Below are 16,078 nucleotides of genomic sequence, written 5' to 3' on the forward strand. Positions count from 1 at the left end.
TAGAGAGGGAACACACTGGGGAACAGAGGGATATAGAGAGGGAACACACTGGGGAACAGAGGGATATAGAGAGGGAACACACTGGGGAACAGAGGGATATAGAGAGGGAACACACTGAACATAGGGATATAGAGAGGGAACACACTGGGGAACACAGAGATATAGAGAGGGAACACACTGGGGAACAGGGATATAGAGAGGGAACACACTGGGGAACAGAGGGATATAGAGAGGGAACACACTGGGGAACAGAGGGCTATAGAAAGAGGGAACACACTGGGGAACAGAGGGATATAGAAAGAGGGAACACACTGGGGAACAGAGGGATATAGAAAGAGGGAACACACTGGGGAACAGAGGGATATAGAGAGGGAACACACTGGGGAACAGAGGGATACAGAGAGGGAACACACTGGGGAACAGAGGGATATAGAGAGGGAACACACTGGGGAACAGAGGGATATAGAGAGAGGGAACACACTGGGGAACAGAGGGATATAGAGAGAGGGAACACACTGGGGAACAGGGATATAGAGAGGGAAAACACGGGAACAGGGGGATATAGAGAGGGAACACACTGGGGAACAGAGGGATATAGAGAGGGAACACACTGGGGAACAGAGGGATATAGAGAGGGAACACACTGGGGAACAGAGGGATATAGAGAGGGAACACACTGAGGAACAGAGGGATATAGAGAGGGAACACACTGGGGAACAGAGGGATATAGAGAGGGAACACACTGGGGAACAGAGGGATATAGAGAGGGAACACACTGGGGAACAGAGGGATATAGAGAGGGAACACACTGGGGAACCGAGGGATATAGAGAGGGAACACACTGGGGAACAGAGGGATATAGAGAGGGAACACACTGGGGAACAGTGGGATATAGAGAGGGAACACACTGGGGAACAGAGGGATATAGAGAGGGAACACACTGGGGAACAGAGGGATATAGAGAGGGAACACACTGGGGAACAGAGGGATATAGAGAGGGAACACACTGGGGAACAGAGGTTTCTAGAGAGGGAACACACTGTGGATCAGAGGGATATAGAGAGAGGCAACACACTGGTGAACAGAGGGATATAGAGAGGAACACACTGGGGAACAGAAAGATATAGAGAGGGAACACACTGGGGAACAGAGGGATATAGAGAGGGAACACACTGGGGAACAGAGGGATACAGAGAGGGAACACACTGGGGAACAGAGGGATAGAGAGAGGGAACACACTGGGGAACCGAGGGATATAGAGAGGGAACACACTGGGGAACAGGGGGATATAGAGAGGGGACACCCTGGGGAACAGGGGGAGGGATCATACTAACCTGGTTGGCGCTCCCGATGTAGCCAAGTCGCAAACGCATTAATTCGAAGGTAAATAAAAGTATCATCGCTCCAATCAAATAGACCCTTTCCTGGGTATCAAATTCATCGAACTGAATGGAGAGAGAGGGTGTTGTGGTGACATGGTGCAGTGTCAACATCTCACTCATCCACAACCGGTTAGTTTAATTAACTTTCAATGCTATGGGTACACAGTGCTGGGAACACTAAAGCTCCCTCTACACTGTCCCGTCAAACAGTCCCAGGGCAGGTGCAGCACAGGTTAGATGCAGAGTAAAGCTCCCTCTACACTGTCCCCATCAAACACTCCCAGGGCAGGTACAGCACGGGTTAGATAGAGTAAAGCTCCCTCTACACTGTCCCATCAAACACTCCCGGGACAGCTACAGCACGGGTTAGGTACAGAGTAAAGCCCCCGCTACACTGTCCCATCAAACACTCCCAGGGCAGGTACAGCACGGGTTAGATACAGTGTAAAGCTTCCCCTACACTGTCCCATCAAACACTCCCAGGGCAGGTACAGCATGGGTTAGATACAGAGTAAAGCTCCCTCTACACTGTCCCATCTAACACTCCCAGGGCAGGTACAGCACGGGTTAGATACAGAGTAAAGCTCCCTCTACACTGTCTCATCAAACACTCCCAGGGCAGGTACAGCACGGGTTAGATACAGAGTAAAGCTCCCTCTACACTGTCCCATCAAACACTCCCAGGGCAGGTACAGCACGGGTTAGATACAGAGTAAAGCTCCCCCTACACTGTCCCATCAAACACTTCCAGGGCAGGTACAGCACAGGTTAGATACAGAGTAAAGCTCCCTCTACACTGTCCCATCAAACACTCCCAGGGCAGGTACAGCACGGGTTAGATACAGAGTAAAGCTCCCTCTACACTGTCCCGTCAAACACTCCCAGGGCAGGTACAGCACAGGTTAGATACAGAGTAAAGCTCCCTCTACACTGTTGTGTATGTACCTTTAAGAGAATAACTGGTCTCAGACTGCAGTACCGGCAGTGACCACCCCTGTATAAAAGGCGCTAGAGTGCCTCTGTTGTTTAGTTTCGTTATTGACTTCCGCCAGTAAAGATCTGTTTGTTTCTCTCCTGCTAGTCCGTGTCTCAATCATTCACGGACTTAACACTGGCGACGAGTAAGAAACGTACTTACCTGTAACTCGGCGGCAGCTCCGACGACGTTGTTGAAGGTCGGCGCCAGAAGAAAAAAAAAATAGAGTCCATTGAAATTCGAGAAATGGGCTCAAAACTTGCAGGAGAGATTGTCCAGAGCCAGGCTGGGTTCCTCGGTCCGTGGTTTCCCAGCTAATCGGGCTGGTGGCAGGTAGTGCTCTGATCCTTCCTGGGCTGCGGCGGGCTGAAGCTCGATCGGGTGGCCTTTCAACGGGGCCGGGCAGCGAGTCGGGAAGCAAAGAGAGAGAGAGAGGGTGGAGCATACAGGGCGCGGCCGGTGTTTCGAAGCCGGGCAGCGTTCGGACCTAAGAAGAGGGAGGGAAGTGTCCCAGAGGGTCTGCTCCACGACGGGAAAATAATAAAAGAAAAAGAATCAATATTTAACGCGCAGGAAACCGTGGAAAGCAGCGCTAACAACAGCGGGGAAGAAGACAAAGCGCGGGAGGTGCCATTTTGTTAAATCGGGGAAGAATGCAAAGCGCGGGAGGTGCCATTTTAGATTTGCAAGATGCCGAAGACTGGCTGTATCACTGCTTTTGATAATACATTAGAGGACTGGACCACGTATGTGGAAAGAGTCGAGGTATATTTCGAGGCAAACGAAATAGCGGAGGGGAAAAAGGCATCGATATTGCTAAACTTAATGGGCGCTAGAACGTACGGCCTATTGCGGGATCTGATTACTCCAGCCAAACCGAAGGCGAAGAGTTTTAACGAAATTGTTGCTGTTCTACAGGAGCACTTAAACCCTGCACCGCTGTTGATAGCAGAAAGATTTAAATTCCACAGGAGAACTCAGCACAAAGATGAGAGCAATGCTGAGTATCTTACGGAACTACACAAGGTATCAAAGCACTGCCAGTTCGGAGCAGGACTGGCAGATACCCTACGGGACAAATTTGTCTGTGGACTCCTGAGTGAAGGAACACAGAAGAAGTTACTCGCAGAAAAAGAGCTGACGCTAGATAAGGCTTTCAGCGTGGCAGTATCGTATGAAGCAGCAGCCAGGGGAGCTGCAGAAATTCAACAAAAACCACAGGAATACGGCACCCACGAAATGACACGGGCATTTGCAAAATGTTATCGCTGCGGCAGAACTAACCATGACCAGAAGGACTGCTGGTCCAAAGACAAAATATGCAGACAATGCGGGAAGATTGGACACATTGCACGAGTTTGTAGGTCTGGGAAGAAGACCTTGCAGTGGATCCAATGGAGTTATTCCACTCGACCATAGTCGAATGTCTTCCTGTGACGAATGCAAACATAGAAAAGGAAACACGGAATGACCCGACACTATCACGGGTCTATGATTTAACGGTGAAGGGATGGCCAGCACATGGCGAACCACTGCTGCCAGCATTCTCGCCGAGAAGAGAACAGCTGTCAGTGTGCAGAGGAACCTTGATGTGTGGATCCAGAGTAGTAATTCCACCTAAGTTGACGGATAGAGTGCTCAATGAGCTTCATGAGGGTCATCTGGGTGGGGTAAAAATGAAGAGCTTAGCCAGAGCGTTTGTGTGGTGGCCGGGAATCGATAGAGAAATCGAAGAGATGACCAAGAGCTGTGCAGGATGCCAGAAGGTCCAAAACGCCCCACCACAAGCTCCTCTGCATCCATGGGAGTGGCCCTCATCTCCATGGCAAAGGGTGTACATTGATTTTGTTGGTCCCTTCATGGACTCGATGTTTTTAATTGCGGTGGATGCACATTCAAAGTGGCCAGAGGTAATAAAAACGTCCTCAACCACCACGGAAAAAACTATCACAGTTTTACGAACCATATTCGCCAGGAATGGGCTGCCTGAACAGATTTGCTCTGACAATGGACCACAGTTTGTGTCTGAAGAGTTCCAGAGGTTCTTAAAGAACAATGGTGTTAAGCATTACACATCTGCCCCATATCATCCAGCCACTAATGGATTGGCCGAGAGGTTTGTCCAAACATTCAAGAAGGCTATCAAGGCAATGCGTAATGAAGAGATACCCCTACAACACAAGGTGGACAACTTCTTGTTTGCCGACTGGAATGCGACACATGCGGTTACCAACCAAACTCCAGCCATGATGTTCTTCAATCGAAGACTACGATGCTGCTTGGATTTGGTTAAGCCAAACGTCCAAAGAGATGTGGAGAACAGGCAGTTTCAGAATATGAATGGAAGGCCGACCAGGAGTTTTAAGATAGGGCAACCAGTTTTGGCCCGGGACTACCGCACTGAGAAATGGCAGCCAGGAACGATTTGTACACGACAAGGACCTCTCATGTATACCGTGGACGTTGGGGAGAGCATTGTAAGACGCCATGCTGACCAGATTCTAGAGTCACTGGAAAACGTCAACTCCACACCACGATCTGATACACCTGGTAATGAAATCGACGTTCCAATTGCAGCTACCGCAGAACCGGTAATATTGGAAGCAGATGAACCAAACAACGACATTGATTCCGACAACATTGCTAGAAGAACCTGTTACCCCAAAGAGGCGTTATCCAGACAGAATCAGGAAGCCTCCTCAAAGACTGAACTTATAATTGCTTAAACTTAACCAATGTATCTAGCAACAGTAATTGTGATTGTAATTCGTTATCATTTAGTTGTTAAATGAATGTTATGTACTGTTTATCTAAAAGGGGAGGAATTGTTGTGTATGTACCTTTAAGAGAATAACTGGTCTCAGACTGCAGTACCGGCAGTGACCACCCCTGTATAAAAGGCGCTAGAGAGCCTCTGTTGTTTAGATTCGTTTATGGACTTCCACCAGTAAACATCTGTTTGTTTTCACTCCTGCTAGTCCGTGTCTAAATCATTCACGGACTTAACATACACTGTCCCATCAAACACTCCCAGGGCAGGTACAGCACGGGTTAGATACATAGAAACATAGAAGATAGGAGCAGGAGTAGGCCATTCGGCCCTTCGAGCCTGCTCCGCCATTCAATGAGATCATGGCTGATCATCCAAATTCAGTACCCTGTCCCTGCCTTCTCCCCATATCCCTTGATCCCTTTAGCCTCAAGAAATATATCCAACTCTTTCTTGAATATATTTAATGAATTGGCCTCTACTGCCCTCTGTGGGAGAGAATTCCACAGGTTCACCACTCTCTGGGTGAAGAAGTTCCTCCTCATTTCAGTCCTAAATGGCTTACCCCTTATCCTTAGACTGTGACCCCTGGTTCTGGACTCCCCGGCCATCAGGAACATCCTTCCTGCATCTAGTCTGTCCAGACCTAACAGAATTTTATAGGTTTCGATGAGATCCCCTCTCAATCTTCTAAACTGCAGTGAGTATAAGCCCAATCGACACAATCTCTCCTCATACGTCATTCCTGCCATCCCAGGTATCAGCCTGGTGAATCTTCGCTGCACTCCCTCCATGGCAAGAACGTCCTTCCTCAGGTAAGGTGACCAAAACTGCACACAACACTCAAGGTGCGGTCTCACCAAGGCCCTGTACAACTGTAGCAAGACATCCTTGTTCCTGTACTCGAACCCTCTTGCTACGAAGGCCAACATACCATTTGCCTTCTTAACCGCCTGCTGCACCTGCATGCTTACCTTCAGCGACTGGTGCACAATAACACCCAGGTCTCTTTGCACTTCCCCTTCTCCCAATCTATTGCCATTCAAATAATAATCTGCCTTCCTGTTTTTGCCACCAAAGTGGATAACCTCACATTTATCCACATTATAGTGCATTTGCCATGTTTCTGCCCAATCACCCAACCTGTCCAAATCGTGCTGGAGTTTCACGACATCCTCCTCACAGCTTACCCTCCCACCCAACTTTGTGTCGTCTGCAAATTTGGAGATATTACATCCAATTCCCTCGTCCAGATCATTAATATATATTGTGAATAGCTGGGGCCCAAGGGCCGATCCCTGCGGTACCCCACTAGTCACTGCCTGCCACTCGGAAAACGACCCGTTTATTCCAACTCTTTGCTTTCTGTCCACCAACCAGTTCTCTATCCAAGTCAGTACCTTGCCCCCAATCCCATTGTGGTAAACCACTGTTTGTATTCCTGTTTGTCCTGTTTGTATTCCACTGTGTACATGCCTGGGCATGCCTCGGCTGACTCCTCCCACAGGTCCTAGTATAAATGTGACTGCTCCCCAGCCCTTAGTATCATGGACCGGTCGACCACGCGAGGCAGACCTCCATTCTGTTGTTAATAAAAGCCTTTAGTTACTCTTCTAACTCTCAGTCTTTTATGAGTAATTGATAGCGCATCAATTTTATTAACAACATTTTTATAATGGAGAAGATCCTCACACCAGCATCCCTGGACTTAGATCATCGGGAGGCGGACTCATCCACCAAGTTTACTCACTGGCTTAAGTGTTTCGAAAAATTCCTGACCGCCTCCGAAGCAATCAAATCGGACGAGGACAAACTGGATGTCCTGACCTCCAAAGTGAACCACCGAGTGTACTCGGTCATCCAAGACGCGACCTCGTACGCGGACGCTATCAAGCTCCTCAAGGACCAGTACACGCGCCCAGTGAACGAAGTGTACGCCAGGCACCTCCTGGGGAGTCGTAAACAACAACCTGGGGAATCGACCGTGGAATACCTTCAGGCACTGTCTGTGCTTGGCCGGGCCTGTGGTTGTAAGGATGTAAAGGCCGCCGTGTACACAGAGGAACTTATCCGGGACGCTTTTGTAGCGGGCCACAGATCCAATTACACCCGACAGCGACTGTTGGAGCAGAGTAACCTCGACCTCAACAAGGCCTCTGAACTCGCACTATCGTTGGATGCAGCCTACCAGGGCATGGATGCCTACTCCTCTGCACCATGGACGCCGCGGGGAATGACAGCCTGGGACACGGTAGGACCGCCTCATAGCGCCGTGCCACCCCAGCCACACCCCAACAACGGCCCAACTACCGCAGCAGTGTCCCAAGGCCAGACAGCAGTGCCCCAAGGCCAGAAATGCTACTTCTGTGGCCAGGCAAAACACCCCAGAGCGCGCTGCCCGGCGAAAAACGCGATCTGCTCGGGCTGCGGGAAGAAGGGACACTACGCTAGCGTCTGCAGGGCCAAAGCCACCCCGAACCCCAGCAGCGCCGCGTGTGGGCCATGCGGGCCACCATCTTGGACCTCCCCGGCCATGTGCGAATCACCGGTACAGCAGCCATTTTGGACGCCTCCAGCCACATGGGGATCATGGACACCGCCATCTTGGACGACAGCCGGGACGCAGCAGGCCCCCGACACCGCCTCATCTGATACCCGCAGCGACACACCGACCCCTACGCTGGCATCCGTTACACTGGACCAAGCGAGACCGCACCAACTGGCCAGTTCCACAATGGACATTAAGGTAAATGGTCATGATACAATCTGCCTTTTTGACTCTGGGAGCACGGAGAGCTTCATCCACCCCGACACGGTGCGGCGTTGCTCTCTCCCAGTCCTGCCTGCGCAACAGCGGATTTCTATGGCCTCCGAGTCCCAGTCGGCGGACATCGGCGGCTACTGCGTGGTGACACTCGTAGTAGACGGGACCGTGTACGATCATTTTAAACTTCTGGTCCTGCCTGACCTCTGCGCTGCCGTCCTGCTGGGGTTAGATTTTCAGTGCCACCTTAAAAGTGTTACGATGGCGTACGGTGGACCCCTACCCCCACTCACAGTCCGCAGCCAGCAGCTTCCAAATTGCCCGCCGCGCACCAGGTGCAACCTCTCCACACTCAGAGTCACCCCCCCCCCAACTGTTTGCTAACCTCACCCCCGACTGTAAGCCCATCGCCACAAAGAGCAGGCGATACAGTGCCGGGGACAGGGTTTTCATTAAAACCGAAGTGGAGCGGCTCCTGAAAGAAGGGATTATTGAGGGCAGCACCAGCCCCTGGCGAGCCCAGGTTGTGGTCGTTAAGACCGGCGAGAAGCAGCGCCTGGTCATCGACTACAGCCAGACAATAAATCGCTACACCCTGCTGGACGCCTACCCACTCCCCCGTATAGCTGATATGGTCAACCAGATCGCGCAGTACCGTGTCTTCTCGACCATTGACCTGAAATCAGCGTACCACCAGCTCCCCATCCGCCCTGAGGACCGCCAGTACACTGCCTTTGAGGCAAACGGCCGCCTCTATCACTTCCTTAGGGTTCCCTTTGGCGTCACCAACGGGGTCTCCGTCTTCCAAAGGGAGATGGACCGGATGGTAGATCAAAATGCGTTGCAGGCCACTTTCCCATATCTGGACAATGTGACCATCTGCGGCCGTGACTTGCAGGACCATGACGCAAACCTCGAAAAATTCCTCCGCACCGCCCAACTCCTAAACCTGACATATAACAAGGAGAAGTGCATATTCCGCACAAACCGCCTCGCCATCCTTGGCTGTGTTGTGGAACACGGAGTCATCGGCCCCGACCCCGACCGGATGCGTCCCCTTATGGAACTTCCACTGCCCCACTGCCTCAAGGCCCTGAAGAGGTGCCTAGGGTTTTTCTCCTATTACGCCCAGTGGGTCCCCTACTATGCGGACAAGGCCCGTCCGCTGATCAAGTCCACCTCTTTTCCCTTGACGGCAGAGGCCCGCTTAGCCTTCCACCGTATCAAGGAGGACATTGCCAAAGCCACCATGCACGCAGTGGACGAATCCATCCCCTTCCAGGTGGAAAGCGACGCGTCTGACTTTGCCCTGGCCGCTACCCTCAATCAGGCGGGGAGACCCGTGGCCTTCTTTTCACGAACCCTCCAAGGCCCGGAGACCAGACACTCCGCTGTTGAGAAGGAGGCCCAGGCGATTGTGGAGGCTGTGCGTCATTGGAGGCACTACCTGGCCGGAAAACGATTTACCCTGCTCACTGACCAGCGTTCAGTTGCTTTTATGTTTAACAACAAGCAGAGGGGCAAAATCAAAAATGACAAGATCTTGAGGTGGAGAATCGAACTTTCCACCTACAACTACGAGATCTTGTACCGGCCCGGGAAGCTAAATGAACCCCCGGATGCGCTATCGCGTGGCACCTGCGCCAGCGCGCAGATCGATAGACTGCGGGCCCTCCACAATGACCTCTGCCACCCGGGGGTCACCAGGTTCTTCCACTTCATCAAGGCCCGCAACCTGCCTTACTCTATTGAGGAGGTCAGGACCATGACCAGGAACTGCCAAGTCTGCGCTGAGTGCAAACCGTACTTTTATAGACCAGACAGGGCCCACCTGATAAAAGCCACTCGCCCCTTCGAGCGCCTGAGCGTCGATTTTAAAGGGCCTCTCCCCTCCTCCGACCGCAATGTGTACTTCCTCAATATTATTGATGAGTACTCCCGTTTCCCGTTCGCCTTCCCCTGCCCGGACATGACCAGTGCCACGGTCATTAAATGTCTGAACAACCTCTTCACCCTGTTCGGCTTCCCCAGCTATATCCATAGCGACCGGGGCTCATCGTTTATGAGCGACGAACTCCGTCAGTACCTGCTAACTAGGGGTATTGCCACAAGCAGGACCACCAGTTACAACCCCCGGGGGAACGGACAGGTGGAAAGAGAAAATGCGACAGTTTGGAAGGCCGTCCTGCTAGCCTTAAAGTCTAGGGGCCTTCCAACCTCCCGCTGGCAGGATGTGCTCCCCGATGCGCTCCATTCTATTCGGTCACTGCTCTGCACTGCCACTAACGCCACCCCTCATGAGAAAATGTTTGTCTTCCCAAGGAAGTCCACATCGGGGACATCGCTACCGCCATGGCTGACGTCCCCAGGGCCGGTCCTACTGAGAAGACACGTGAGGACCCATAAAACGGACCCCCTGGTCGAGAGGGTCGACCTCCTCCACGCCAACCCCCAGTATGCTTACATTGCGTACCCGGACGGGCGGGAGGACACAGTCTCCATAAGAGACCTTGCACCCTCGGGGGCCGCAGTAACCCACTACTCACTACCACCCCCCCCCCCCCCCGACCCGATATCCAGCCCCAGCAGACGGCAGGCCTGGGCCCCGCGACCCGCTCGACATCTACGAGGACGACACGCCTGTGCCACAGCCTACGCTGGACTTGACGCCGGAAACTTCACTACCCCTGCCGTCGCCACGCAGATCACAGCGGCAGACAAGACCTCCGGAGAGACTCCAATACACTAACTTTTAATACACTTCACCCCGCCGGACTCAATTTTAAACAAGGGGTGAATGTGGTAAACCACTGTTTGTATTCCTGTTTGTCCTGTTTGTATTCCACTGTGTACATGCCTGGACATGCCTCGGCTGACTCCTCCCACAGGTCCTAGTATAAAGGTGACTGCTCCCCAGCCCTTAGTATCATGGACCGGTCGACCACGCGAGGCAGACCTCCATTCTGTTGTTAATAAAAGCCTTTAGTTACTCTTCTAACTCTCAGTCTTTTATGAGTAATTGATAGCGCATCACCCATGTGCCTTAATTTTACACGCTAATCTCTGATGTGGGACCTTATCGAAAGCCTTCTGAAAGTCCAAATACACCACATCCACTGGTTCTCCCTTACCTATTCTACCAGTTACATCCTCAAAAAATTCCAGTAGATTAGTCAAGCATGATTTACCTTTTGTAAATCCATGTTGACTTTGTCCGATCCTGTCACTGTTTTCCAAGTGCTCTGCTATTACATCTTTTATAATAGACTCCAGCATTTTCAACTCAAGCTTACCGGTCTATAATTCCCCGCTTTTTCTCTGCCACCTTTTTTGAACAGTGGGGTAACATTAGCTACCCTCCAATCCATGGGTACTGTTCCAGAGTCTATCGAGTTCTGGAAGATGACCAGCAATGCATCTACTAACTTGAGGGCCACTTCCTTAAGTACCCTGGGATGTAGACCATCAGGCCCTGGGGATTTATCGGCCTTCAGTCCCATCAATTTTCCTAACACCATTTCCCTACAAATACTGATTTCTTTCAGTTCCTCCCTTTCATCAGACCCTATATTCCCCAGAGTAAAGCTCCCTCTACACTGTCCCCATCAAACACTCCCAGGGCAGGTACAGCACAGGTTAGATACAGAGTAAAGCTCCCTCTACAGTGTCCCATCAAACACTCCCAGGGCAGGTACAGCACAGATTAGATGCAGAGTAAAGCTCCCTCTACACTGTCCCATCAAACACTCCCAGGGCAGGTACAGCACTGGTTAGATACAGAGTAAAGCTCCCTCTAAACTGTCCAATCAAACACTCCCAGGGCAGGTACAGCACGGGTTAGATACAGAGTAAAGCTCCCTCTACACTGTCCCATCAAACACTCCCAAGGCAGGTACAGCACGGGTTAGATACAGAGTAAAGCTCCCTCTACACTGTCCCATCAAACACTCCCAGGGCAGGTACAGCACGGGTTAGATACAGAGTAAAGCTCCCTCTACACTGTCCCATCAAACACTCCCAGGGCAGGTACAGCCCGGGTTAGATACAGAGTAAAGCTCCCTCTACACTGTCCCATCAAGCACTCCCAGGGCAGGTACAGCACTGGTTAGATACAGAGTAAAGCTCCCTCTAAACTGTCCAATCAAACACTCCCAGGGCAGGTACAGCACGCGTTAGATACAGAGTAAAGCTCCCTCTACACTGTCCCATCAAACACTCCCAGGGCAGGTACAGCACGGGTTAGATACAGAGTAAAGCTCCCTCTACACTGTCCCATCAAGCACTCCCAGGGCAGGTACAGCACGGGTTAGATACAGAGTAAAGCTCCCTCTACACTGTCCCATCAAACACTCCCAGGGCAGGTACAGCACGGGTTAGATACAGAGTAAAGCTCCCTATACACTGCCCCATCAAACACTCCCAAGGCAGGTACAGCACGGGTTAGATACAGAGTAAAGCTCCCTCTACACTGTCCCATCAAACACTCCCAAGGCAGGTACAGCACGGGTTAGATACAGAGTAAAGCTCCCTCTACACTGTCCCATCAAGCACTCCCAGGGCAGGTACAGCACGGGTTAGATACAGAGTAAAGCTCCCTCTACACTGTCCCATCAAACACTCCCAGGGCAGGTACAGCACGGGGTTAGATACAGAGTAAAGCTCCCTCTACACTGTCCCCATCAAACACTCCCGGGAATGGTACAGCACGGATTAGATACAGAGTAAAGCTCCCTCTGCACTGTCCCATCAAACACTCCCAGGGCAGATACAGCACGGGTTAGATACAGAGTAAAGCTCCCTCTACACTGTCCCATCAAACACTCCCAGGGCAGGGACAGCATGGGTTAGATACAGAGTAAAGCTCCCTCTACACTGTCCCATCAAACACTCCCAGGGCAGGTACAGCACGGGTTAGATACAGAGTAAAGCTCCCTCTACACTGTCCCATCAAACACTCCCAGGGCAGGTACAGCACGGGTTAGATACAGAGTAAAGCTCCCTCTACACTGTCCCATCAAACATTCCCAGGACAGGTACAGCACGGGTTAGATACAGAGTAAAGCTCCCTCTACACTGTCCCATCAAACACTCCCAGGGCAGGTACAGCACGGGTTAGATACAGAGTAAAGCTCCCTCTACACTGTCCCATCAAACACTCCCAGGGCAGGTACAGCACGGGTTAGATACAGAGTAAAGCTCCCTCTACACTGTCCCATCAAACACTCCCAGGGCAGGTACAGCACGGGTTAGATAGAGAGTAAAGCTCCCTCTACACTGTCCCATCAAACACTCCCAGGGCAGGTACAGCACGGGTTAGATACAGAGTAAAGCTCCCGCTACACTGTCCCATCAAACACTCCCAGGGCAGGTACAGCACGGGTTAGATACAGTGTAGAGCTCCCTCTACACTGTCCCCATCAAACACTCCCAGGGCAGGTACAGCACGGGTTAGATACAGAGTAAAGCTCCCGCTACACTGTCCCATCAAACACTCCCAGGGCAGGTACAGCACGGGTTAGATAGAGAGTAAAGCTCCCTCTACACTGTCCTGTCAAACATTCCCAGGGCAGGTACAGCTGGGGTTAGATACAGAGTAAAGCTCCCTCTACACTGTCCCATCAAACACTCCCAGGGCAGGGACAGCACAGGTTTGATACAGAGTAAAGCTCCCTCTACACTGTCCCATCAAACACTCCCATGGCAGGTACAGCACGGGGTTAGATAGAGTAAAGCTCCCGGTTTGCGAAGGGTGAAAGCTCAGGGTCTGAACTCCCTGTGCCTGGGTGTACTGACCCACCTTTTGGTGGAAGAGGCTCGATTCGGAGATGATGAACATGAAGGTGTAGATGAGATTGATGTGGAGACAGATGATGAGAACCACATTGCTTAGTGTCATCTCTGAGGAGGAAGCGAGGAGAAGGAATTAATCTGATGCCCTGTTACAATTGTGGTACAGTTCTGGTCGTCATATTATGAAAGGATATCGAGGCACTGGAGAGGGTGCAGAGAAGATTTACAAGGATGGTACCAGAAATGCGAGGTTATACCTATCAGGAAAGGATGAACAGGCTGGGGCTCTTTTCTCTTGAAAAAAGGCTGAGGGGCGACCTAATAGAGGTCTTAAAAGTGATGAAAGGTTTTGATAGAGTGGATACAGAGAGAATGGGTAATGGGACTGGGATTGAGGAACGTGGGATTGGGAGTGGGGGCAGTGGGACTGGGAATGGGGCAGTGGGATTGGAATTGGGGCATTGGGATTGGGGGCATTGGGACTGGGATAGGGATGGGGCAGTGGGATTGGGATAGGGCAGTGGGATTGGGACAGTGGGATTGGGAGGGGGAAGTGGGATTGGGATTGGGGCAGTGGGATTGGGATTTGGGATTGGGGACATTGGGATTGAGACAGTGGGATTGGGATGGGGCAGTGGGATTGGAATGGGAACAGTGGGATTGGGATGGGGACAGTAGGATTGGGAACAATGGGATTGGGGACAATGGGAATGGGGACAGTGGGATTGGGGACAGTGGGATTGGGGACAGAAGGATTTGGGACAGTGGGATTGGGGACAGTGAGATTGGGGACAGTGAGATTGGGATTGGGGACAGTGGGATTGGGGACAGTGGTATTGGCGACAGTGGGATTGGGGGGGACAGTGGGATTGGGGACAGTGGGATTGGGATTGGGGACATTGGGATTGGGGCGGTGGGATTGGGGACAGTGGGATTGGGGACAGTGGGATTGGGATTGGGGACATTGGGATTGGGGGCGGTGGGATTGGGATTGGGGACAGTGGGACTGGGGACAGTGGGATTGGGAACAGTGGGATTGGGATTGGGGACAGTGGGATTGGGGAAAGTGGGATTGGGGAAAGTGGGGACAGTGGGATTGGGGACAGTGGGATTGGGGAAAGTGGGGACAGTGGGATTGGGGACAGTGGGATGGGGAAAGTGGGATTGGGGAAAGTGGGGAGAGTGGGATTGGGGTCAGTGGGATTGGGGAAAGTGGGATTGGGGAAAGGGGGATTGGGGACATTGGGATTGGGGACAGTGGGATTGGGGAAAGTGGGATTGGGGACATTGGGATTGGGGACAGTGGGATTGGGGAAAGTGGGATTGGGGACATTGGGACTGGGGACAGTGGGATTGGGGAAAGTGGGATTGGGGACATTGGGATTGGGGTGGTGGGATTGGGGACAGTGGGATTGGGGAAAGTGGGATTGGGGACATTGGGATTGGGACGGTGGGATTGGGGGCAGTGGGATTGGGGAAAGTGGGATTGGGGACATTGGGATTGGGGTGGTGGGATTGGGGCAGTGGGATTGGGGACATTGGGATTGGGGTGGTGGGATTGGGGGCAGTGGGATTGGGGAAAGTGGGATTGGGGCAGTGGGATTGGGGACATTGGGATTGGGGTGGTGGGATTGGGGAAAGTGGGATTGGGGCGGTGGGATTGGGGACATTGGGATTGGGGCGGTGGGATTGGGGACATTGGGATTGGGGCGGTGGGATTGGGGACATTGGGATTGGGATTGGGATTGGGGGCGGTGCGTGGCCAGGCGTGCCATTATTAAAGATGGCAGGCAGCAAATATTGCCAGGAGCGGCTGCCAGCAGTAAAGATGGCGCCGGCCCAGCCCGCCAGTAATAAAGATGGCGGAGCTGGCCCGCCGCTCATATTTGATGCTGGCAACGGCGCCGCCGGTTACCGGGGGCCGGTGAGGGGGGTTCGTGAGGCCCACCCCCGGGGTCGGGGTGGGGTCTGTACCTGACCACCTGAGCGGCCCCCGGCTGAAGACACCGGCCGCCAGGTCGCTGAAGCTTCTCCGCATCGCAAACCCGCCTTTGGCCTGGTCACCCTGGCAACCGCGCTGCGCCAATCCGGAGAGAGGAGGCGAGGAGGGGGCGGGACCTGTCCCGGCCTGTCCCCACCCACACCGGTCTCCCCGGCAACCGCGATGCGCCAATCCGGAGAGAGGGGGCGGGGCCTGTCCCGGCCTGTCTCCACCCACACCGGTCACCCCGGCAACCGCGATGCGCCAATCCGGAGAGAGGGGGCGGGGCCTGTCCCGGCCTGTCCCCACCCACACCGGTCACCCCGGCAACCGCGATGCGCCAATCCGGGGAGAGGGGGCGGGGCCTGACCCGGCCTGACTCCAACCACACCAGTCACCCTGGCAACCGCGCTGC

General features: G+C 52.7%; 1 long non-coding RNA gene across 1 annotated transcript; it reads right to left on the reverse strand.

The window, feature by feature from the left end:
- Window positions 1-1,145: 1,145 nt before the first annotated feature.
- LOC147092240 (uncharacterized) lies at window positions 1,146-15,846 on the reverse strand. Its single transcript, XR_015074998.1, has 3 exons — window positions 15,657-15,846; window positions 13,690-13,790; window positions 1,146-1,445 (listed from the first exon to the last, which is right to left on the reverse strand). It is a non-coding gene; the product is annotated as an uncharacterized LOC147092240 (long non-coding RNA).
- Window positions 15,847-16,078: the final 232 nt, after the last annotated feature.

The sequence above is a fragment of the Somniosus microcephalus genome, unplaced genomic scaffold, assembly GCF_052327205.1.
Source record: "Somniosus microcephalus isolate GS21.2 unplaced genomic scaffold, FLI_Smic_1.0 unresolved_chr2, whole genome shotgun sequence".
NCBI classification, from domain to species: Eukaryota; Metazoa; Chordata; class Chondrichthyes; order Squaliformes; family Somniosidae; genus Somniosus; species Somniosus microcephalus.